The 25,667-nt window shown below is 33.9% G+C and overlaps 1 long non-coding RNA gene across 1 annotated transcript; it reads left to right on the plus strand.

The window, feature by feature from the left end:
• Positions 1–10,344: 10,344 nt before the first annotated feature.
• Positions 10,345–22,388, plus strand: LOC145671100 (uncharacterized). The gene is made up of 2 exons (XR_014128443.1): positions 10,345–10,594; positions 18,451–22,388. It is a non-coding gene; the product is annotated as an uncharacterized LOC145671100 (long non-coding RNA).
• The last annotated feature ends 3,279 nt before the right edge of the window (positions 22,389–25,667 follow it).

Below are 25,667 nucleotides of genomic sequence, written 5' to 3' on the forward strand. Positions count from 1 at the left end.
GGAATAGATTGAAAATGGGGAAATTGTCCGATATCTTATGTCTACTTTATATTTGTTTCCGAAAACAACACAGAAAACCCCCAACTATGAAGTTTCTACTGGTGGCTAGTCTGCCAAACATAGTATTTTGTATTGTTAACTTTGAACCGATATGAGAAAATACCCGCTTCGCACCAACTTTAGTTTTGAAAATGTACCTAACTGAACACTGAGTTTGAGTCGTTATTTTAGTTTCTATAGAAGTTAGATTTATTTTTTATAAGTGTATTTGCTATTAAATTTCAAAATACAGTACTACTAGTGTTTTCTGTGAGAATTCCTGCTTTTGAATTATTGTTAATCTGATCACTTGCTTGTTCCATGCTTCAGAAGAACGTGATCAAGTTAACCAGTTTTACCAGTAAGATTATTTTAAACAGTATTTTTACTTTACTTTGATTGTTTAAATAATTGACCTTTTTCTTACTTTTGGAAGTTTACAGTCAATAAAGACTAATTTTATATTTTTCATCGTGTATTATTTGTTTTACATCATATATTTTTAACTTTACTACCTGTGTTGCATACCTCAAGATACTGGGGCTCTAAAATAATTTATTTATAGAATTTTCCGTTTGGTGAAAATAGCATAAATTTGTGTGTGACAAAATTATGAACTACATCTTGTCAAGTTTTTTCGTGTATAAGTCAGTCTGATTGCATGTACTGTAGTGCAAGTAAAAAAAAAAATATGGAGAATTGACATGTTTAATTATATATATATATATATATATAATTAGGGGTGTTTGTACAGTCACCAGCAAAAGTATCTCCATTACCTGGTGTCTAGATCATTTGCAGTTTGTGAAAAGCCTGGACAAATGCAACCCAACTTACACGAAACATTTCCTCAAAAGAACAGCAGTTAGTTGGTAGCACTGTATTCAAGTAAAATTGTGAGTAGATGACGCACGAAACTGTTCTCCACTCTGAGATAAATCTCCGGTTCAGAGCATGTTGTAGAATGAACACCACATATTAATCGCAATATTCTGTGTTTGCAATGTATTATTTCATTATATTCTGTATGTTGAAAGGAATAAAAACCCTGACCAACCATGAATCAGAAAATGCTTGAAAGTAGGTGAAAATATCAAGTCTAGAACAACTGCAGGACATGAGTTTGTAAATTATTGCCTCATTCCAACATCTTTTTCTTTCTGGAGAGGGCATCTTGCTTGTCTCACTGAGTATATGCATTGAAATTGAAGCATTTGAAAAAAAAAATGGACATTGCTGGAATCGAACCCGTGTCTTCCAAATGGCAGTTCATTGTGCTAACCACTAGCCTACAGCGTCACTTCACCGTAGAGACACTGTTAGCTAGTTAAATTGTTCCAACGGAGGACCAACTAGTTTCAAGAACAGTAGACTGTTTACAGAAGCCACTTAATTCCTTACAGCTGATATGTTGTTCATAACACTAAATGACCTTTCACATTTGGTTGTTGATACGGTAATGTCTGTTGCTTTCATAAGCGGTTTCAGATCATCTGGAACAATGTCACTCACATACTGTCTAAACGCTGTAACAGTTGTTCTCGAATCGATTCCAAACTTTTGACAAAGAAATTAATTTTAACGTCGCGAAAGCAAACGTCTGTTTGCAGTATCAGGCCTTTTTATTTAAATCTAAGTTCAATAATCACCCATCATACAGTGAAGCAAATGTTGCAGATTTGATTGAAAAAATCTACATTGAGTTTTGTAAGGTTTTAGTTTTTGCCATTTTTCGTTCCAGATGGGCATAACACGTCCTTGTCTATTATCTGCACTCTACCTAGGCCATGTGGCTTAACATCTTTTAATATTTTACATTGGACTCCTTGTGTTGCCATTTCGAAATATTCACCAGGACGAGTCTGCAGTGAGTGAAATGCTTTTTTTGTTTGTTTGTTTGTTTGTTTCTTTACGAGCTTGTGAGCTTTAATAGTCATCTCTCTGTGGCTGAAGGGAGAACTCTTCTAGTTCGCTGAGTGCATCCAACATCAAACCCATATTAGAACAAAATTTACATCTCTTGTCTGTCCAGCAACCCTTTATACTGATTCTTTTTAATTCCTCACCGAATTAATAGAAAAATCTTGAACATGTCGCGCAAGAACAGGGCAGTCATCCCACACAGCTTTAACCGATCAAAAACTTGATACAACCCACCTTATACCAAGAATTCTATCAATATTTTGGATATTTATACGTAGATTAGAAACACATTGATGTAATTGATTTTTATTTTTAGATGACTCATTATATAAAGTTCGTCAAAAAAGATCATGGAATTAATCTGACATCAACGGTCAATACAGTACCACACTGAGTTCTGGAAACTTAATTTGGTAGCCAATCCTGAAACCCTGTTAGATCCACTATCAAAAGCAAATGATACGAAAGTGGTCCTGATAAGGTTTTGAGAAAAATAGCTTAGAAACTGTTTTGCATAACTGTTTGGGGTCCCGGGTTCGATCCCAGCCCCCGGCAAGTGAACTTTGTGGTGGACAAACACCGTGTGCGTGGGTTTTCTCGGGGTTCTCCCGTTTCCTCCCACTTTCTTCATTCCACCATTTCATTCATTTCTCATAATCACCGTCTCCTTTAGCCTAACCGGCATAACCGTGGGACGTAAAACTCAAAGATTTCATTTTTTTCATTTCATGTTTTGCATAACTATCATACGTGCACTGTGTTGTAGTGTTGGGAAGCTCGAGTAAATAGAAAAAAAAATAAACTACTTGCTTTATCAACTGAATAGTAAAGAAGACCTGCAAAATAAGAAGTAGTGGTGGCTTATTACTAAGTTTAGTGGACTCGTCAACTATGACTGTGGTTTTTAATTATCAATGTTCACTTAGCCAAAGTTTCAAGTATTTTCTTAGCAATGTGCATAGATATATCCGCAGCGGAGTGATCAAAATGCAAAATGTGGCCATCATCATCATCATCATCATCATCATTGGTTTTCTGAGTATATCCATGAAGGCAAATCTAAAAGGTCTGCCTAGTTTAGCCAAATTATACACTAAAAATCCTGCGCGTGGTTTCTTCATGTACAGACTCTTGGATAGCAGTTGCACGCAATATTCGATTTTTGTTCGACTCTCGAACAATTTTAAGAGACTGCATGTGAGCTGTAGATGTTTTGTGATCAAAGATTTTCTTTTTGTTCGGATATCCTGACGCTTTTGAGCATCTGTCCTCCCAAATGCTTTTACCATGGACATACACCAATCATTTGAAATCCCAACTCTTTCAGATTTGAATGCACCCAAAGTTCCTTTCGCATTTGTACATATACAGTGGCGGCTATTTTGAAAAATATATAAACGCTAAAATATATAATAAAGAGTAAATATATTTTCCACTATTGATACTAATGGTAGATAATTATTTAACAATTAGCATCAACCACTACTGTAAAAGTAATTTCCTACTGTCATTAATCATTCATATATATATATATATATATATATATATATATATATATATATATATATATATACCGACACTATAAAGCAAGTGGGCTGATAGTATACGGTAGTGTCGGGGGTGGTGACACCTTTACATCGAACTTTACTTGTCGTGTAAATATTATTTGACATTAGTGTCTTCATCTTCGACGTACCTATGAGCAGTTTACTGTATATTCGTGTATAGAAACTGCTGAAACAAATTTCAATTTTTCAGAATGAAAAAAAAAAAAAAAAAGCCAGGGTCGAGAAGCCTTAGACAACTAACAGCAGAGATATATATTATCTTGTAAACTATTTGTCCTCAAGACCTTTAGCCAACTTGGGCCCACTACGAATAGATGATGATGGGAAAATTACTGGAATGAAGAAAGTGATAGGATACAAGAAAACTTCGAGAAAACACACACACTCGATGTTTGTACACCACAAAGCTCACATGGCACTAACCGAGATCTAACCGACTACCACACACACCAGAGGTGAATACTTCACGGTTTAGCTACCGTGACATTTCTTGTCTTGTGTGTTCTGGGTAATAACTTAGTTGTATCTTGATTAGCATGGTGCAGTCTGCTACATTTTACTTTCGTTCCCATGGTATGCTGCTATATTTTTACGAGACAAACGAGACGAGACGGGACAGAACCTCTCGAGACGAGACGGGACATGTTTTGCACGAGAAGAGACGAGACAGCCTGAAGTCTCGTCTCGTGGCAACACTAACTACGAGTGGAGTCGTTAAATTCTAATTTTAAGATATAATTTTCTTACGAAAGCAGGACGTAAGAAATAATTTTTGGAAATAAGCATCGTAAAAATGGTAGGACAACATTTTTTTAAAGGTAGTGTATCTCGCAAATCTCTGAAGCTAGTAAAATGAAACTTGGCTTATAAACCTTCCTGTTTAAAAAAAAAAAAAAAGAAAAAGAAAAAAAAAGAAAAAGAAAATTCAACATATAAAAGGAAAAGAACAAAGGAGGCACTTTCTTTAATGTTCGAATTCCCCATTACTTACTTAGATAATATTAATAAAGTAAGGAAGGATTTGCTTAAGCTAGATGAGTGAAACTCGGTATTTGAACTTTTAACTAAAAGTAATAAAATACATGTTTCAGCATCTTGAAAATTACACTTGTAAGGGGAATGAGGGTCAGTAATATTAAAATTTCCGAAGGTGAGCAAAATAGGAATAGATCTTACTCTGGGGGAAAATTTCTCCTGGGCTACAGTCTGAAGTCATCACTGGTTACAAGTGTTAGAAAGTATGGTGGTAGAGATAAAAAAAAAAAAAAAACCTTTAGTTTCAAATTTGGGTTCCCAATTACGTACATATATGTCGTTGATTTCCGGTTTTACGTTCAGTTCAATTTGGCAGTCTTACAAAGTCGAATCCCTCCTTCGTAATCACGACGTTGTATAAGAACGCAAAACTCAGAAACTCAAAAAAAAAAAAAATAAAATAAAAAAATAAAAAAAAAAATCAGCTATTGCTTCTGCACTATTTCAATGGTTCGTACTTTAATACATCCCTTCCCCAACCATGGTTGCGGCCTTGATTTAACGTAATGTTCTTGTATTAAATAAATTTATTTTAAATATATCTAAGTTTCTCATTAATTTCAATTAAGTTGCTTTGCAAAGATGCCCTAAAATTTCAGTGACGTACTACGAGCTGTAAGCCATTAACTTGTGTGGCCACCCCTGCTACAAACTACAGACTTAAATATTCGATAAAGTATTTCAGTAGTAAGTAGTGGCCACAATACTATTATGAACGTATTTAATTCCAACGGTAACAGCTATGTTAGTAATACTAAAATTATTGTTAAGAATGCTAACGAGTAAAGAGTAGTTAATTACGAGTATGACAACTATTTGCTACAGAAAGACGAATACAATAAATATATGTGTGAAAAGGGGACACGGCATAAGTCCTAAATAGCACAAGACCTAAAATCATTTCGCGGCACAAGTCCTAAACGGCACTCGACCTAAAAGTCTCTTGTGGTGCTACCATCGCGTCCGTGCCAAGAATACTATGAATCTGTTAGTCAAAGTTTTAGATATACTGTTTCATATTACAGAACAAGATTCTAGCTAAGTTCTTACAAGTAATTTGTATAAATACATATTCTATCGTTCTGAAATAAAAAAAAAAATAATAAATAAAGCCTATTGTTCTTTCTTGCTGTTTGCATGATAGCATTTGTGTGCTGACAAAATATTAACTACCTATCAAATGTGATTCCCAGATATTTCATAATGTCTGTTTGTTTTTATTATTATTTATTTCCACACCATTGATCTTATATTAGTAACATAATGTTGTGTTTTAGTTATATACGTCATAAATTTTGCTTTCTTTTGTGTTGATTTGAAGTAAATTATTTTTACATGTATATTTATCATATTCAACTCTCTCCCTAGCAATCGGCTGGATTATCAATTCAAAACAATTAGGGAATAACTAGAAAATATAAATTAAAGACGAACTGCTAACTATGTTTTTGTGAGTCAAAATAAAACATAAATTTGTTAAACTGATTCTATACATAAAACTGTGCATGTAAAGGAATAAGTTATTCCATTGCAGAGATGACTCTGTAAAATATTAATTAACTTTGAAAATCGATAAATCGTGACAATATGGGTCCCGACGAGTGTCCGATCGGGACGCAGGACAAATAAATCAGAAATCGGTACAGTCCCGACCGAATCGGGACGGTTGGCAATCCTGTATTACAGTGTCCCCATAAACAGCTTTCAGGGGTAAGGGATTTCCTGAGGTGAACAATCTTCTTTTGCCAGAATTCAAAGTCGACTCTTTTTTTTATTATTATTATTTTTTTTTTAGCTTAAGATCCACGGTTCTAATCAGTCAATCAGAATGAGAACTACATTAATAGAGTAAGGTTACTTCTATAATATCATACATCGATAGTTTAGTTGCTGCAATAGGAATAAAATTATAACGAGGGAGGCATTACTTTTTGATCCATCCTCGTATACGTGTGAAGCATAAGACGTAAATGCTCACGCCAATGAAATGTTCATATTCACTTATTGGTGAAGTGAAATGAAGTAACATTTATAGAAGTATATTATTGTTATTATGATCTAAATAAAGGAAAATCAAACTTGAATATATCCTAACCAAATTGATCAAATGGTCAATTAATAATGGGATAGAGATAAATTGGAATAAAACCATATATTCGGTTTTTACGAGGAAAAAAGTATATTCAATTCCAGTACTCTCAATAGATGGACATACTCTCTATCATAATAATCATTTTAAGTATCTTGGACTTTACTTAGATATAAAACTTAATTGGAAACACCATTTATCTTATTTAATTACAAATTTAAATAAATATCAAAATATAATTAAAAGTTTAAGTTCGAAGCGATGGGGAATCAATCCTACTTGTCTTCAAAAATTCATTACACAATGTGTCATAAATAAAATTTTATATGGAAGTATTTTTTACACTGAGAAAATGAATTACTTTTATCAGAAATTAACAAATTTCATTTATGAAATGCTCAAAATCATACTATCTCAACCTAAATTTTGCCCAAAAAATGTTATTTTTGAAGAAATTGGAACGATTCCTCTGCAGTACCAAATATGTAAACAAGGTGAAAATTTTATCTTATCTAGAATGGCAAAATCAAAAAATATTATCATTCACAAATTATACCAGATCCATTATATAGTTGAAAATAGAAGAAGGATTCCATATAAGAACAACTTACCATGGATTTATCAAGCTTTTATCAATATTAAAAGATATGAAGGAATAATATTTAAGACACCCTCTTTACCTTGTTATGTGATTGATTATTTTAGTAATTTAATACAAATAAATCTCATTACACCGAAATATTATACTTCTAAGAATATAGAAAAAACAAATAAAATCAACAAAAATATTTGGAATATATATATGGATCTACTTCCACCTAATTGTACTCTACTCTTCACGGACGCTTCAAAATATAAAGGAAAAAATGTTGGTGCAGCAATATCAATTCCGAATTTAAACTTTTTAAAAAATATAAACTTCCAAAAACTTTCACAATTGTCGTAGGAGAGGCTTTTGCAATAAGACAAGCTCTAATCCACATTAAAACTTGAAAACTTTATTGTTCATGTATATGTTCAGACGCTCTCAGTGTATTACATGCTTTACAAAAGACTAATTGGACTATCAAAACTACCTGGCTTTTACTCAATATTAAAATTTTATATAAACAATTACTAGAAAATGAGTATATAATTAAGTTTTTTTCCATCGATTTATCACTATGTATATCAATGTTATGCGCAACCAAGTAACCTATTTCTAGGTGATAAGATTATACTCTCGCAACGTGGAGTACAACAAGGCGATCCTCTAGGCCCCGCTTTGTTCGCCATGACAATTCAGTCCATAGTGTCTAGGATTAACACTGAATTAAATATCTGGTACTTAGACGATGGCACTATAGCAGGAGATCCTGACACAGTTATAAGTGAACTACACAATATTCGAACTATGGCAGCAGACATCGGTCTACACTTAAATTTTATGAAGTGTGAAGTAGGATTTTTAGGAATTTCGCAAGATCAAATAGAAGTGTTATATTCACAATTTAAAAATTCAGCACCGGGAATACAACTTATCACAACCTCGTCAGCCTTTCTACTTGGTGCAGCCCTTTCACCTGAGGCAACACGTAATTTGTTAGTCGAGAAAACTAAAAAGTTAGATTTTTTCTTGTCACGTCTGGCCCTAGTCTCCACACATTCAGCTTTTTATCTCCTTCGTGCGTCGTTCTCCATACCAAGAATAATCTATTTTTTACGCTGTTCTACTTCTTGGCGTGAAGTCGATTTACTAGAGAAGTTTGAAACCGTTCTGAAATGTGGAGTGGAATCGTTACTGAACTGTAACCTAAATAGCAACGCATGGATACAGGCCTCCCTTCCAGTTGATTCTGGAGGTCTTGGTATTCGTCGGGCTGTCGATTTGGCGTATCCTTCATTTTTAGCGTCGTTCTATGGCTCCCGGCATACCATTGAGATACTCCTCAACCAACTGAATGAGCCTCACATAGAATCTGATGTCCAAGACTGCATATCTGACTGGTCTAACCTAGTTGGTTTAAGACCTCCTGAAATAACGGGCAGAAGTTCGCAATCAATATGGGACAAGCCAATCATCAAATTATATCAATCAGTGTTATTACAAGAAGCAGACAGTCAAAAGAGTATAAGGCTAGACTTCTCGCCTCCTCATCAGCAATTTCAGGTGCTTGGCTACAAGCATTACCTTCACACACCCTAGGACTGCACCTTCCAAACGAAAGTTTTCGTATTGCAGTTGCACTTCGCCTAGGAGTAGACATCTGTGAATCACACAACTACTCTAAATGTGGTGCATCAGTGAAGCAGAATGGTCTACACGGTCTGTCTTGTATAAGTAGCTCCGGAAGACATGTGAGGCATTCGAACGTGAGTGACATTATCTGGAGAGCACTCACATCGGCGGAAGTTCCATTTGTTCGTGAACCTGTGGGGTGTAACAGATCTGATGGCAAAAGACCAGATGGCATGACGCTGGTACCATGGAAGAGGGGAAGGATTCTTCTCTGGGATTTCACTTGCTCTGACACTTTCGCGTCATCTAATCTCACTCTTTCTTCATCTCGAGAAGGAGCTATTGCAGCCCGCAGAGAATGCGAGAAAAGAAGAAAATATAAAGATCTGCTCAATAGATACATGTTCGTGCCCGTAGCCAATGAATCGAGCGGCATTTGGGGCCTCGAAGGGCTCAATTTCATCAAAGAAGTTGGCCAACGTATTGCACACGTTACTGGTGACAAGCGGGCTACTACTTTTCTGATACAGCGTATCAGCATAGCAGTTCAGCGAGGAAATGTGGCTTCCATTTTAGGTACATTACCTCCTGGAAAATTATTAGAAGAAGTTTTTCTTTTATAACTAACTGTTCAGAATTTGCTGTTTATCTTTCTGTAAAAAAAAAAAAAAAAAATTATTCGAAAAATTAAGTTTTTATATACTAAATCACATACCAACATAAATTATCATGATGAAACAGACCTGGCCGCGAAATCCGCATGTGATGATGATTGAAATAAGTCATTTAAATCTTAAGCCAGTGGTTTGTCTTCAACAATCTCAATCAATAAATGAATGGAAAGCAATTAATCGACAAGGTCCAGGCAAATTCTACTGGCAGATCATGGATATAAATACATCTAAACCTTGGAATATCATACACAACTGGACAAGACATCAAGTTATCCTATTTTATCGACTACTTTTTAATACAGCACTAACACCCCACAAATTATACAAAATAAATAAAATTGAGACTAATCTATGTTGGTGCAAAAAAGATATTGGATCTATTGACCATATAATTTTTGCTTGTGATAATAAGAAAAACAGAAGGAAATTTATAATGGATACAATTTTTAGGAATCTTGGGTATGGACCATACCGTTTACAAAATCTTCTGGCATCAAATAATTGGAAAATCATTCACACCATTATAGAATTTCTACAACTAAATGAAATTCAAATATAAAATAAATAAATAAATAAAAATGGACTAATCTGATAAAGCAATTTAGCGAAAACTCATAATTAGAAGATTATAATTAAAATTTATTTTTAAAACCAGTCCGTATAATCAAATGGAAAAAAATATAATAATTTCTATATCCAAGTCTGATAAAATTTAAAAAATTTAATTTTATGTATATCAACAGAGATCAACAATTTCAGAGAAGACCTAATAATTTGATTTCAAGGATTATACGGAACCGCATTGACAAGGAATTTTAACTTAAATTTTGGACTATTAAGACAGAATATATAACTTATACTAAGCAAACCAATAGAGTGTAATAGGGAATACAGTTCGAAGCTGCTTAAATAAAACCTAAACCCTACTTCTGGGTTAAAGAAAGAAAGAAAGAATTATTGTTATTTTGTGACTGTTTCTAAATCAGAAGGTTATTTCTTTAGCGGATTATTTTGTGACTAGAAACAAATTATGACAACTTTAGCAAAGGTAAGTGATTTGTCTAATTGATATAATTTACAAATTTAAAATAGCCGTACATGAATCTTCTTTTGTAATACTGCATATCTTTTTTCCTGTAACAGGCAGCAGAGATCGTGCGATATTTTTTTATTTCTGTGTTTAAGGAAATATGCTGTCATTTACAGTTTTCTTAAAACAGAAAAACAATATTTTCTGTTGGTGCTGATGTCTGCTTCTATCTAATTTAGCCTATATATTCAGCAATGATTTAAATTTGCTTACCTAAAACGTAAATTAAAATTATCGTTATAATAATCACAATATTGAAAATCAATTCAGAATAACTAAGTAGGTAACAACATTGTCCTGTGGTTCAGGTTTAATCCAAGTAAGTGTCCATTTTCATTAGCCTTTAGAAATTTGGGTGTTAATTTAAGCAACCGTACATAAACTCATGATTTATGTAATTTATTCTTCACAAAATTGGCTAGAAGTACATGATAAATTGTTTTTTTATGGAAGGAGTTGCATTTTTGGGTGCACATTCAATTCAGGAGGCTTGAATCGTTATGCGGGCATAGCCAAAGTTAGTTTAGGTTAGATGAGATTAGGGTAGTTTAGACTATGTTAGGTTTCATTCATTTAGTACATAGCTAGATTTCGCTCGGCGGTTCTTATCGGAATTTCACCCCTTATGGGTATAAATAAAGTGTGTGGACATATGTTATGAAAACGATAGTGCAAAAATAACTAACAGATGCTAGGTGGTCAATAAAAAAGTGTATATAGCCCGCATAAGAGCAGGGCGAAGATGGTGTGCCCCCGCGGAAGTATGTCCGTAGCGAACAGGCGCGTCAGCGACTGTGAGTATGTGCGTAAGCGAGGATACGCTGGATGTACGCTGTGTTACTCATGTAACTAGGTGCCAGTCGGAGAACTTCATCGTTATGGATAACAACGTAACACCGTGCATTCATATTGGGAATTCAGTTTCGCATGGTTTCCTTACGGAATGTTACGTGATTTAAAAAAACGCGTTGGATTATATTCTTGAACAATATTACGGATAGACGTAAAATCTCCATATATTTTAAATATTTATATATTCCTCTGTTGAAATAAATCTCTGTTCTGTAAATTTTACAAACCTATGGCTAACTAAACTAGGATGGCACCGAATCCTATAAAACTAATCAAGAAAGCAAATATTTTGATAATCATTTACTTTTGGGGGGGGGGGAGGCGCACAGACTGACGACAGCTAATTTTATTCTTTTGCCATTTAATAAAACAAAGATAAAATAACATTTGATTCTACTATAATTCATGCCACACAACGTTCTATTATTTCAATTTATAATTCCTTCACAGTTCTTTGGATCCAAACAGTTCCGGTTCTAGTTATCATATAAGTTCCCGTATAATTCATTTATCAGTTAGTTTTGCTCGTAATCTGTGTAGATGCTACAAAATGATTGGTTCTTTTTGTCCTATGGTAACATGTAAACAGTGAGCTTCGTTTCACAATGTGAAACTACGGTAAATTTTCAAACTGGGAATTCAATGCTCTAACTTGAAGCACTGAGTTTATAACTACTGGTTGTAATACATTAATAAGATCAAAGATAGAACCTGTTCCTCGGAAGCTGGATCCGTATGCCATTACATGACTCGCTATGCCTTACTCTTTTTGTTCTATGGTGATAAAGGTCGAAACCGGAAATTGTTAATTTGAACCACTTCCGGACTGAATAGGTGGTTAAGGGAGGAGTTAGAACCTACTCTTGAGAGGCTGAATCAATTGCAAAAAACTACATATCGATATCAATATTGATTGCTATACGGAAGTCAATATTTTAAATCGGAAGCTCTAGTAAATTTCAACCACTTCCAGTTTTGATAGAATGCTGTGGGTTGTAACGATACCGGTATGCTCTCTTGAGATACGAATCAATTGCAGAAAACCGCTTGACGCTATCTATTATCATTTTTATTCTATGGCAATAAGTGTCAAAACCGAAAATGACTTATTTGAACCACTTCCAGTCAGAGGTAAAAGTGGATCTGAAATGGTAGGGGAACGCATGACGTCACACCGTCCCCCTTGTCTATCTTTGAACATTATAATTTTCTTAGGAAGTGGGGGACGCCATAGATATTTTATGGAAGCGGGGGAACGGCGGACACGGCACTAGTCCTAAACGGCACAAGACTGTTTAGAAGGGGTGTTCCAAGTTGCAGGGCAGGATTAAAGTGAAGAAGAGTGTTCATATTTGTTGTATCCAGTGTTCATGTGCAGATAACAAGCATGTCAATTTTTAAGTATTCAAAGACTACGTTCAGTCCTTCCTGATTGTTAGATAACTCTTTACCATGAATGCGGAAAGTACCAAGTATCAAATCTTTTGCTTGCTACAATGTTTGTCGGAGCATCTTTCCGCTGAGACTGCAAACGGTATCAAATTACATGAATGGTAAAAAGCATATGAATATGGCCAAAAAATCAATTTCAGTATTAAGAACAGTTAAGCCTCTGAATCAAGAAAATAAGCCAATACCTTCCAAGTTGGAGTTTCATCCTATTTTACCTCATCTGTACAGAACTTAAAGGTTTCTTGTGGTGATGCCTGCTCAAGTATGATTTCCAGGAGTTTGAGGATGAAACCAAGTAGTTTATAGGGATTCTTAGTAAAAGATAACATTATAAAAGCAGAATTATGATGATGTATTCAAAGTATGACATAAATCAGTGCGCACTGCTGCTAAAGGCGTAAAAGTATCACTCATGTTCCTAGACCGTGAGATTGCTGGGAAAATACAGCTTCAATGACAAAATATCATACATTTTAGTTTGAGTTGTTATACTTTAGAAGTGAATTAATTCAGTTGTTGGAGACATAAATGTACGAATCTGGAGTTCCGTGAAAGGACAGGTGTGCACGCGTTATTTGACATTGGCGTTTTTAGGGAGTTCTCACAGCTTCTGACCTTCAAAGAGACACTTTCACCCTTGAACTTGAAAAAGATTATTCAAATTTCAATGGATGGCTATAATGTAAACTTTACATTTGTGCATATCGTAGATATAAAGACGTCGCCAAATGATCCTGTAATACTTGCTAGGAAGTTGTTGAATATTTACTTTGCATGGAGTATTAAGACTACAATTGAGGTAACGTATTGAGGAATCATTGAATTGCTAAGAGCTCTGTATAATCCAAGGAGTTTATTCAACGTGCCAGGAAAGATATTCCCAGCTGTTTGAGCTATCAGATCGCGTCAGGTATGTTGGTAAAGTCTTATTTCTAAACTTACGCTTCTTTTAAAAATCACTTTCTTCAAAAGTAGAACTTTTTCTTAGCATTTGACTTACGTTTCTCTCAGTTCATTTCTTTAGAAACTTTAGTCGGCTGATAGAAATGATGCAAAAGTTTGTAAAATCAGAAGTGTTTAGTTCTTCTAGTTCATGTGTACAGATTGCTGTGGAAAATGAAGAAAAATCTTCCTCTGAAAAACGTTGAAATTTATTTTGCTACATGTACTACCTTTAAGAAATATTAACCAATAACTTGGGTATTTTGGATTTGTGCCAAAAGTGCAGAAAACGTCTACAGAAATTTATATGATTCATTATCATCTTGTGGCAGCCCTGAGAAAGTATTCATAAGGAAATGCCCATACTAGTTTTGCATGATCAACAAATCAACAAAGAGAACAAGACATGAAACTGAAAGAAGCTGGTCAAGAAATTAAAAACTATTCTGAACGAACTTGAAGCTAAGAAAATTAAAACAATGGGAGATATGCGCAATGTTAATGAGGAAATAAAGCGTTTGAAGAAGGGTAATGAATTATATGATTCTATTAATGTTTTCCCCTAAAGATATGTTAACCCCTTGCACTGAAATGATGAGTCTAGCTCGTCATGGCCTCCCGGTGCCAAATCGCACAATGATTAGCAGGGCCCGGATCTTGTAGACAAGTCAACTTTTTTCTGTTACGCATAGGACAAGGCAAGTTCAGATAAAAACGTTTTCCATCAACTCTAGGTTCTAAAAATATAATTTTTTAGGGTCAACATTTGGTCACTTTTTGCCGTTTTGAAGCTTTAGATCAATTTTTAATATTTTAAGGTAACTTGGGTCACTTATGGTCTTTTTATTATTTTTCTTCTACATAAGGAAATCTTAAAATGAAAACTGTTTACGGATTTAAAAACACGAAGTTAAATTATCTTTTTTCCTGCTTCCTGATTATTGGGGTGGAAAAGCTGCATTCTTAACAAGTTAATGAACACTAAGCTGTAGCTGATTGACGAGCGCTGGGGGTTCGTAAGTGGCCAAAGCAGGTGGTTGTAGGTTGTTTACCACAAAGGATATGACTACGTGAATAACTAAAAATAGATCAGAAGACGTACAAAGATTTTAAACAGGGTTTTTATCTATTATTCTGATGTATACAATCTACACTTGCGAACTTTTATTCTTTAAGTGTGCTTCCTAGTTTCAACTTGAGAGTGAATTGATGTTTTCAGTATGTAGAATGCCGAGGCCTAAACCATCTACAAATTCTCATTTAAGACAGATCCTTTCTGAATTTGGTGTGGATGTTTTTAGTACTGACGGTACAATATTACTTTGCAAAGTATGTGAAGTAAAAGTGGCAGCAGAGAAAATATACACTGTGCAGAAGCATATCAGAAGCGAAAAACATTTACGCGCAGTTGAAAACAAACTGAAACCTAGTGTTCGCAGTTGTTACTTGTGGAGAGTGCTTCGAATTTTTATATATATATACAGTGGACTCTTTTTAATTCGAAGTCCAAGGGGATACGAAAAAACTTCGAATTATCCAAAATTCGAATTATCCAACAACATTCATTTCCACATATATAACAAACAAACCAACCAAAGTACTGTGCATCAGAAACATATTCATATGGTGTAGACTTTACCTTTAAAGCAGCTTATTATTTACGTGATCGAGTGCCGCAAACTAACAAACGACATTGACTCTACATAATTCAAACTACATGTACAATGGAAAATATATTTACGTACAACACAACATACGTTGAATAGCCCAAACAATTAAACACCAGTAACAATTTGAATATTCTGTTCTCACTTTTAAGAAGTCGTAAACCTTATTTGCTTAAATTTGATTGTTTTTGTACGGTCAAAAAATCTTGAATCTCATGTATTGCGTGGAATACGATATTAATAACATTTGGTTGACTTTATTAATAATTCATCTTAAATTTTCAACCAATTCTGAAACAAGATGAGATTGGCACACGTTCTCTAGCTTTACTTCTCCCCCAACTCACCTTCATCTTTATCATTATATAGATTTTTTACTTATCTTTTGTATTTCTCTTCCCTATGGCTGCATCTGGATAACTGAAAACACATTAAAACTGTATTTCTCTGTTTACATCTGTCAAACATTAAAAATTTTCAACTGTATTTACTTCGAATTATCCAAAACATAGGTTCAAAAGTTCGATTTATCCACGATTTTTTACTATTGTTTTCAATACAGTTTTGAAGGGGAATGGACTTCTGTTCGAATTATCCAATATTTCGAATTATCCAAGTTCGAATTAACGAGACTCCACTGTATATATATATATATATATATATATATATATATATATATAAAAGTAAAGGCAAATCCTCAGTTTTTAAAAGAGTTGTGTGAAGTTTTAGTATCTTCCAATATTCCTCTTTGGAAAGTCAATAATGTGAAGTTGCGGGATCTCCTAGGTCGTTCCATTCCAGACGAAACGAATCTTATGAAAAATTACATGCCAAAATGTAACGAGGACACAATAAGAAAAATAAGAGAGGAACTTCGGACTCAGATAATTTTTGTTTCTATAGACAGACTAGTGATGTGAAGGAACGCTATATAGTCAACATTATTGTTGGGGCAATGAAAACCGACGAACCTAGCAAAATATTTTTGCTAACTGGTGAAGTGTTGGAATCTGTCAACCATTTTAAAATATGTAGACTTTTCGATAAATCGCTACTTTGGCCTAAAGGTGTCCAGCATGACCATGTTGTTTTTGTATCAGATGCTGCTCCGTATATAATTAAGGCTGGTAATTCAATAAGATCGTAACAATGTTTACAGTTATCTACTACAATGCTGAATAAAATATGAGCTAAATTTTCTGACGATTACAAAGTTCCTGAGTTAGTTTGTTGTATCACAGCTTATAAAATGCTTATATGTTGCTTAACTGGATATAGGCCTATATATCTGTAATTCAAATGTGAAATGCTTAGTTATTTACTAGATTGGTCAAAGTTTAGTTTTAACATTATTGCTTTTTTTAAACCAAAGACACAAATGATCAATTGACTGCAAGTAACTGAAACAAAACTTTTTAAAAATGAGTGCAAATGGTAATTACAATCCAATAGATATTTTTAAAATGTCAGTGTTTTAATGAAATAAACGTTTAAAAAACTACAAGTTTTAAGGTCAACTTTTGTGAATTTTAGGGTCATTTTACAGGAATTTTAGTGTCATCTTATAGGTCACTTTTTAGAAAATTTTAGGTCAACAAAATCCGGGCCCTGATGATTAGCCACACTTGTCATAAAATTTAAACTATTGTAGCATCACGCAGGGTCACTATATTGATGTTTTGAAAGTTATATAATGATAAACCATCTATAATACACTTTTATAACATCAATTATCAGAATTCAGAAAATAAATCGTAGTTGAAGGGGTTAACATACCGCAACTCGTTTTATGTACACTCATGTCCAAAATGATTCTCTCATATCTATAACTGTCTTCTTGTAAGAATATAATTTGATAATGATTTTGCAGCGTACTTTTAATACTGATACTATGTGTATAATCGGGAAATGTATATTTGTGGTAAATTTCATAGGAAAAGAATTATAAATACGAAAATTAGAATGAGTGAAACAAAATGTTGCTAAATGGACAAGAAAGTTTTATTTTCGTTTTATTGTTCTTATTTACTGCTTTTTTGACATGAAATTTGCCACATACATGTCTTTGCCGATTATAGAGATATTAACATGATAAGAAATACCGGTCGAATTCGTTATCAAATTATATTCCTACAACAACATATTTATAGACATGCGACAATAATTTTGGACATGAGTGTACATACGTCTACATTTTTTTTCGGTGAATGCCTCACTGTGACTTTTTTCTTTCACATGTGACGAAATTTTCATCACGTTAATAAAGTTGCAGACTCAAAGTTTCAGGAAAGATGTTTAATTTCTTGCTTTGTGCAGGAATTTTTAAGTGTTCTGTGATTTTATGATAAAATACGTTGTATTTGTTTTTATATTATCAATTTTTCAAGTTGATCAGGAAATAATAGTTATCATGTTTTCTTGGTCTTGTTTTCCGTCTACAAGGGAAAGTGTGGGGGAAAGGGGGTAATTACATATCAGGGAAATTTAAAAAAAAAATGTTTTGGAAAACGGAGAAGTCAGGGAATTCTTTCCCGTAAGTTTTGTCGCTACTTTGCTAGCAAATCCTTAGGTGTATAACCGCAAATAGTCAAAAAATGAAAGTGAAAGATCTACCCAGGAAAATGTGTAGACCGTGTGTATTAGGCTAGTCAAAGTTTTCATCTGATTAGTTGGGTAGATCGCGAACAATATATGTTTTCCTTGTATTAAAAAAAAAATGTATATGTTTAGTGAGTCTTACTCCTATATTTCTTGTATATGAGTAAATGTAGATTCTTCAATTTTTTACTGATACGACCTCCGGCAAGTGTTGCAAGTGCTTAGAAGATATAGTAAGATATAATTGCTTTTGCATTCTCAATACGTAAAGAAGTTTTAATATATATATTTATTTTTACTTAGGTCGAATATTGAGGGAAGATCAGGTAGAACGCTATCTCAGTTCTCCTAACCAGCCTGAAAAATACAACATTGCTTATCGGAAATTGCCGGAGAACCATGAAGTAGATCTTTCCCGTAGTAGTGTAAGCACAGTAGGAGATGAAATGTCCGTGTTAGAAGTGAAGCATGTTGCAGAGACACACACACTTGGCATATAAGAATCTTTGATGTGGGATATCCATTTACTACTACTACTTGTGATATCCGTCTACTCCTTATTGCTTATTCATGTTCACATCCATCTTGAAATTAGCCTCGCAAAGGACAATTTGTGATTATTCTCAGCATGGTGTAAGTGATTGAGTAAATTTACAGTTTAAAATTATTTTTTAAAAATAATTTAATACTGTCAAATTTGCTTAGAGTAATCACGTAAAGTAATTTGTTGTTGAAAAATTGTCCTTTGCAAGGCTAATTTCAAGATGGATGTGAAGATCAGAAATAAGGTTTTAAGTTACTGTGGAAATGAGATTTTTCTTTTCATTGCTTCATTTTATACATTAGATATATATTTATATTTTGTAACAATGAATATTTATTTCATATTCTTGTTTTTTATTTCTGTATGTAAGTCGAAATTGTGAATGCAGTTACATGCGTACAAGTTTTATTCCATCGTTTTAATTAGATCACTACACTTCACTAGTGTCATACTAGTTTTATTGTTTGTTTCATATAAGTGCTAGTTAAAAAAATGCTTTTAGAGTCTCTGGTACTTTGTATGGCAAAAGAAATTCTAGATAGCGTAGCAACTAAGTTAGTAAGTTTCTTTCGATGATACTGTGTATCAGGTAGTATCTTAACTTTCCAGCTGTTTGAATAGATCAAAAGGCGCACATGTTTTAAGTTTGATGGTTTGGAAGTAACAAAATCTATTGTATTTCATGTAAAAATTATCCTAAAATTTTAGTTTCGATAGAGTTGATTTGTACTACTGCCTTGTATGTATATTAATTTTATATTTTTAATATATACAAAGAAATGAACATAATTCAGAGTAAAAGTTGTATTTTATTACATGGCATATAAACCTACTAAAATCAAGATGAGTCAAAAGTTTTGCAATATTCTGGTGTCTCATTTACTTTGTGTCGGCAAGCAGTAAAAGCTGCGTAGAACTCAAAGTAGAGGTCATTGTGTGACCCCGTCTTTCAGGTAGTTTTTCGATCGCACATCGATACAATTTCTTGTCCTTCAAGGCGATGAACTTACTGCACTGCACTGCAGCTTCTGTTTCCTATTGGTAAAATTAACCTCAAGGGTTCAGAGTTTTTCATGTTTTGTGTCAAAATTATGCGAACTTCCATAAAAGTGAAAGAAAGTAGTCAAAACTAATTATATATAATATATATATATATATATGTGTGTCTGTGTATGTATGTATGTATGTATGTATAAGTATATACTGGATGTTGACGGCGTAGCTTTGGAAGTTCTGCATCCAATTTTAAGAGTTCGCAATCGCATCAAGAAGTATAAAGGTTATACCTTGAAGCATATCATTCGTCAAGTAGTCACAAATACCTCATTTTGAATAGTAAATAAAATACTAATAAAAGAAAATGATTCTAACAAGGAATGCTTTTTAACTGTAAAATTGTTAGAAAATGCAGTAGAGCTACTTTTTCAAAGTTGTAGTTTGACCATAAATAGTGATGGCTGAATAAATATTTGAACATCGTGAATCCAGACAATGGTAAAATTTTAAGATAAATTCAAATAACTTCATATACACGTAAGCAGGGAGAAAATACGGTAACACAATACAAATTACTAAAACTATCCATAAGAGCTACCATAAATGTCTTGAAGTATTGCAATTCTGTTTTCAAATGGTACCACAACAAGTTACTACGTGCTCAGAATGCCGTGTGTAACTGTGAACGAAATGCCTCATATGAAGCAGTATTTCAAATTTTGAGAAAACCGTTAGAAACCAGATTGCTCAATCTTTGATCCAAATTACAAAATTCATGCTGGTGTGATAATTTATTAATCGTGCTGAAATTAATTCGGACATTTATCTATTTCCTTCCAAACATACTTATCTAGGACACCACTGCCAGAAAATAAAGTTACCTTTTTAGAAGTTTGTAAATAATTATTCCTGAGAATATCAAAATAAGCGATATTAAATCATATCCAAACCCGCAAGGAATGCGTAAGAAAATTAGTTTTCATGAGAGAATGAAATCACCAATAACGACTAGTTATTGTTATTTGAAAATATAAATAAATTCTACCTGGTTGGCAATGTTGCAGTACATATGACAGTATTAATCCTTGCGGATTCCCTGTGTAATAGGTACTCTGTTTTTCAAATTGTCTTTCTGATTGCTTACATCCATTTTAAGATGTTTGCATTATCTTATATTATCTGGATCCAAAAGCCTCAGGTACTTGTTGCAGTATTGTTTTTTAAATCATTAGCAGCTTTAACTTTTGAAAAGTTAAGTCTTCAAAGTATCTACTAAATCCACTTTTGAGTCTTCTAAACTCGTTTCGTAGTTTAAAATTAATAGAAAGAAAACAAGTACTACTCACTTTCAACGTTTTCAAAGAATTGTTACTTTGGCATAATCTGAGATCCTTACATTGTCGCAAGAATTTAGTAGATCAAAGAAGATGCTTTAATTTTCTGTGCTAGTCACTCCTTACAAGAGCTTTAATTTGCATTCCAAAACTTTGACTAATGTAAATTTTACTTCGTATTTTCGTATATATAGTGCTCGGTTTCTGTACTCGTATTCCCAGTGATGGTTCTGACCCACTTTAATATAGATCTTTCTTCACATTCTCATTTTTACGTAAGTGTAAAATACAATTACAAAATTGTTTCCTAACAATTCCATCTATACCAGGTTAAAAAGTCAATTCAAAAATAGAATTCTGATGTAGGAAGGTAGTTATTTCTATTGAATGATATTGTCCTGGCTTCTGTGTTTCTGGAAGGCAATTGTAATGGAATCGAAGCCGCAAGCTCAGTTTTAGAATCTACAGTCTGACTCAGGTTTAATTTTCGGCTTTTTAAGGCCGAAACCTGTTTGTGCTGCTTCTGCGGAAGAAACAACTATTGTTAATGGGGAAAAAAAAGTTGTAAATGCATAAAAATCATAACCAGAGGGGATCAAGGAGTGAGAAGTGAACAATGTGATTCCAGTCTTAACCATTCAGCAGAAAACAAGTAATAACTTGTCATTTTGGCATTATTTGTAGTTTCAAATCAATGTTCTTGATTTGAATATGTTCTTACAACATTTCATCTGGGTGAAAATAAACTTCCAGTGTATTTAGTTCTATATAAAATAAGTGCATTATAATGTCAAAGCGAGTGAGTGCACAAACTGCGATTACATGTCAAACATTCATAGAATTTACATGCTCGAACATATTTGAGATAGCTCTTTCGCTTCTAGAGGTGCGTTATCATTCATCAAAAATATTTGCAAATTTTATGAATATAATGTATCTTAATCCTCATGTCTCTTCCGTCATTATTTCAGTTGTTTCCGATACTGCGGCTTTTGTATAGAATCACGTTGATGTTTTAAATTGCTTTTTTTTCATTTGACATGGAAAACTAGTCTCCAGAAGTGATTTCTGTAAGCGTTTTCTTTGCCCATCGATGAATCACATAGGAAGTAGTTTGTTAGTCATTAATAAGAGCAAAGTGAGCGTAGATTCATTATTCTCAATCATGTTAAGTGGTTGTGTAGGCCGTGTATTTGTCAATCAATCCGTCTTGACGAAATTTTCTATGGTGATCGTGACCATGATGGGAAGGACATTGGTTGGTCAGATTCGAAACTACACATGCCAAGAAGAATAAACACTGAAAAAACGCTTACGGTGGAAAATGGAAGATGTCAAATCACGTGAAACCGAAGCCAGTAATGAAAGGAATAGATTGAAAATGGGGAAATTGTCCGATATCTTATGTCTACTTTATATTTGTTTCCGAAAACAACACAGAAAACCCCCAACTATGAAGTTTCTACTGGTGGCTAGTCTGCCAAACATAGTATTTTGTATTGTTAACTTTGAACCGATATGAGAAAATACCCGCTTCGCACCAACTTTAGTTTTGAAAATGTACCTAACTGAACACTGAGTTTGAGTCGTTATTTTAGTTTCTATAGAAGTTAGATTTATTTTTTATAAGTGTATTTGCTATTAAATTTCAAAATACAGTACTACTAGTGTTTTCTGTGAGAATTCCTGCTTTTGAATTATTGTTAATCTGATCACTTGCTTGTTCCATGCTTCAGAAGAACGTGATCAAGTTAACCAGTTTTACCAGTAAGATTATTTTAAACAGTATTTTTACTTTACTTTGATTGTTTAAATAATTGACCTTTTTCTTACTTTTGGAAGTTTACAGTCAATAAAGACTAATTTTATATTTTTCATCGTGTATTATTTGTTTTACATCATATATTTTTAACTTTACTACCTGTGTTGCATACCTCAAGATACTGGGGCTCTAAAATAATTTATTTATAGAATTTTCCGTTTGGTGAAAATAGCATAAATTTGTGTGTGACAAAATTATGAACTACATCTTGTCAAGTTTTTTCGTGTATAAGTCAGTCTGATTGCATGTACTGTAGTGCAAGTAAAAAAAAAAATATGGAGAATTGACATGTTTAATTATATATATATATATATATATAATTAGGGGTGTTTGTACAGTCACCAGCAAAAGTATCTCCATTACCTGGTGTCTAGATCATTTGCAGTTTGTGAAAAGCCTGGACAAATGCAACCCAACTTACACGAAACATTTCCTCAAAAGAACAGCAGTTAGTTGGTAGCACTGTATTCAAGTAAAATTGTGAGTAGATGACGCACGAAACTGTTCTCCACTCTGAGATAAATCTCCGGTTCAGAGCATGTTGTAGAATGAACACCACATATTAATCGCAATATTCTGTGTTTGCAATGTATTATTTCATTATATTCTGTATGTTGAAAGGAATAAAAACCCTGACCAACCATGAATCAGAAAATGCTTGAAAGTAGGTGAAAATATCAAGTCTAGAACAACTGCAGGACATGAGTTTGTAAATTATTGCCTCATTCCAACATCTTTTTCTTTCTGGAGAGGGCATCTTGCTTGTCTCACTGAGTATATGCATTGAAATTGAAGCATTTGAAAAAAAAAATGGACATTGCTGGAATCGAACCCGTGTCTTCCAAATGGCAGTTCATTGTGCTAACCACTAGCCTACAGCGTCACTTCACCGTAGAGACACTGTTAGCTAGTTAAATTGTTCCAACGGAGGACCAACTAGTTTCAAGAACAGTAGACTGTTTACAGAAGCCACTTAATTCCTTACAGCTGATATGTTGTTCATAACACTAAATGACCTTTCACATTTGGTTGTTGATACGGTAATGTCTGTTGCTTTCATAAGCGGTTTCAGATCATCTGGAACAATGTCACTCACATACTGTCTAAACGCTGTAACAGTTGTTCTCGAATCGATTCCAAACTTTTGACAAAGAAATTAATTTTAACGTCGCGAAAGCAAACGTCTGTTTGCAGTATCAGGCCTTTTTATTTAAATCTAAGTTCAATAATCACCCATCATACAGTGAAGCAAATGTTGCAGATTTGATTGAAAAAATCTACATTGAGTTTTGTAAGGTTTTAGTTTTTGCCATTTTTCGTTCCAGATGGGCATAACACGTCCTTGTCTATTATCTGCACTCTACCTAGGCCATGTGGCTTAACATCTTTTAATATTTTACATTGGACTCCTTGTGTTGCCATTTCGAAATATTCACCAGGACGAGTCTGCAGTGAGTGAAATGCTTTTTTTGTTTGTTTGTTTGTTTGTTTCTTTACGAGCTTGTGAGCTTTAATAGTCATCTCTCTGTGGCTGAAGGGAGAACTCTTCTAGTTCGCTGAGTGCATCCAACATCAAACCCATATTAGAACAAAATTTACATCTCTTGTCTGTCCAGCAACCCTTTATACTGATTCTTTTTAATTCCTCACCGAATTAATAGAAAAATCTTGAACATGTCGCGCAAGAACAGGGCAGTCATCCCACACAGCTTTAACCGATCAAAAACTTGATACAACCCACCTTATACCAAGAATTCTATCAATATTTTGGATATTTATACGTAGATTAGAAACACATTGATGTAATTGATTTTTATTTTTAGATGACTCATTATATAAAGTTCGTCAAAAAAGATCATGGAATTAATCTGACATCAACGGTCAATACAGTACCACACTGAGTTCTGGAAACTTAATTTGGTAGCCAATCCTGAAACCCTGTTAGATCCACTATCAAAAGCAAATGATACGAAAGTGGTCCTGATAAGGTTTTGAGAAAAATAGCTTAGAAACTGTTTTGCATAACTGTTTGGGGTCCCGGGTTCGATCCCAGCCCCCGGCAAGTGAACTTTGTGGTGGACAAACACCGTGTGCGTGGGTTTTCTCGGGGTTCTCCCGTTTCCTCCCACTTTCTTCATTCCACCATTTCATTCATTTCTCATAATCACCGTCTCCTTTAGCCTAACCGGCATAACCGTGGGACGTAAAACTCAAAGATTTCATTTTTTTCATTTCATGTTTTGCATAACTATCATACGTGCACTGTGTTGTAGTGTTGGGAAGCTCGAGTAAATAGAAAAAAAAATAAACTACTTGCTTTATCAACTGAATAGTAAAGAAGACCTGCAAAATAAGAAGTAGTGGTGGCTTATTACTAAGTTTAGTGGACTCGTCAACTATGACTGTGGTTTTTAATTATCAATGTTCACTTAGCCAAAGTTTCAAGTATTTTCTTAGCAATGTGCATAGATATATCCGCAGCGGAGTGATCAAAATGCAAAATGTGGCCATCATCATCATCATCATCATCATCATTGGTTTTCTGAGTATATCCATGAAGGCAAATCTAAAAGGTCTGCCTAGTTTAGCCAAATTATACACTAAAAATCCTGCGCGTGGTTTCTTCATGTACAGACTCTTGGATAGCAGTTGCACGCAATATTCGATTTTTGTTCGACTCTCGAACAATTTTAAGAGACTGCATGTGAGCTGTAGATGTTTTGTGATCAAAGATTTTCTTTTTGTTCGGATATCCTGACGCTTTTGAGCATCTGTCCTCCCAAATGCTTTTACCATGGACATACACCAATCATTTGAAATCCCA

Source organism: Thermobia domestica, chromosome 15 (assembly GCF_964235325.1).
Source record: "Thermobia domestica chromosome 15, izTheDome1.hap1.1, whole genome shotgun sequence".
Classification (NCBI taxonomy): Eukaryota; Metazoa; Arthropoda; class Insecta; order Zygentoma; family Lepismatidae; genus Thermobia; species Thermobia domestica.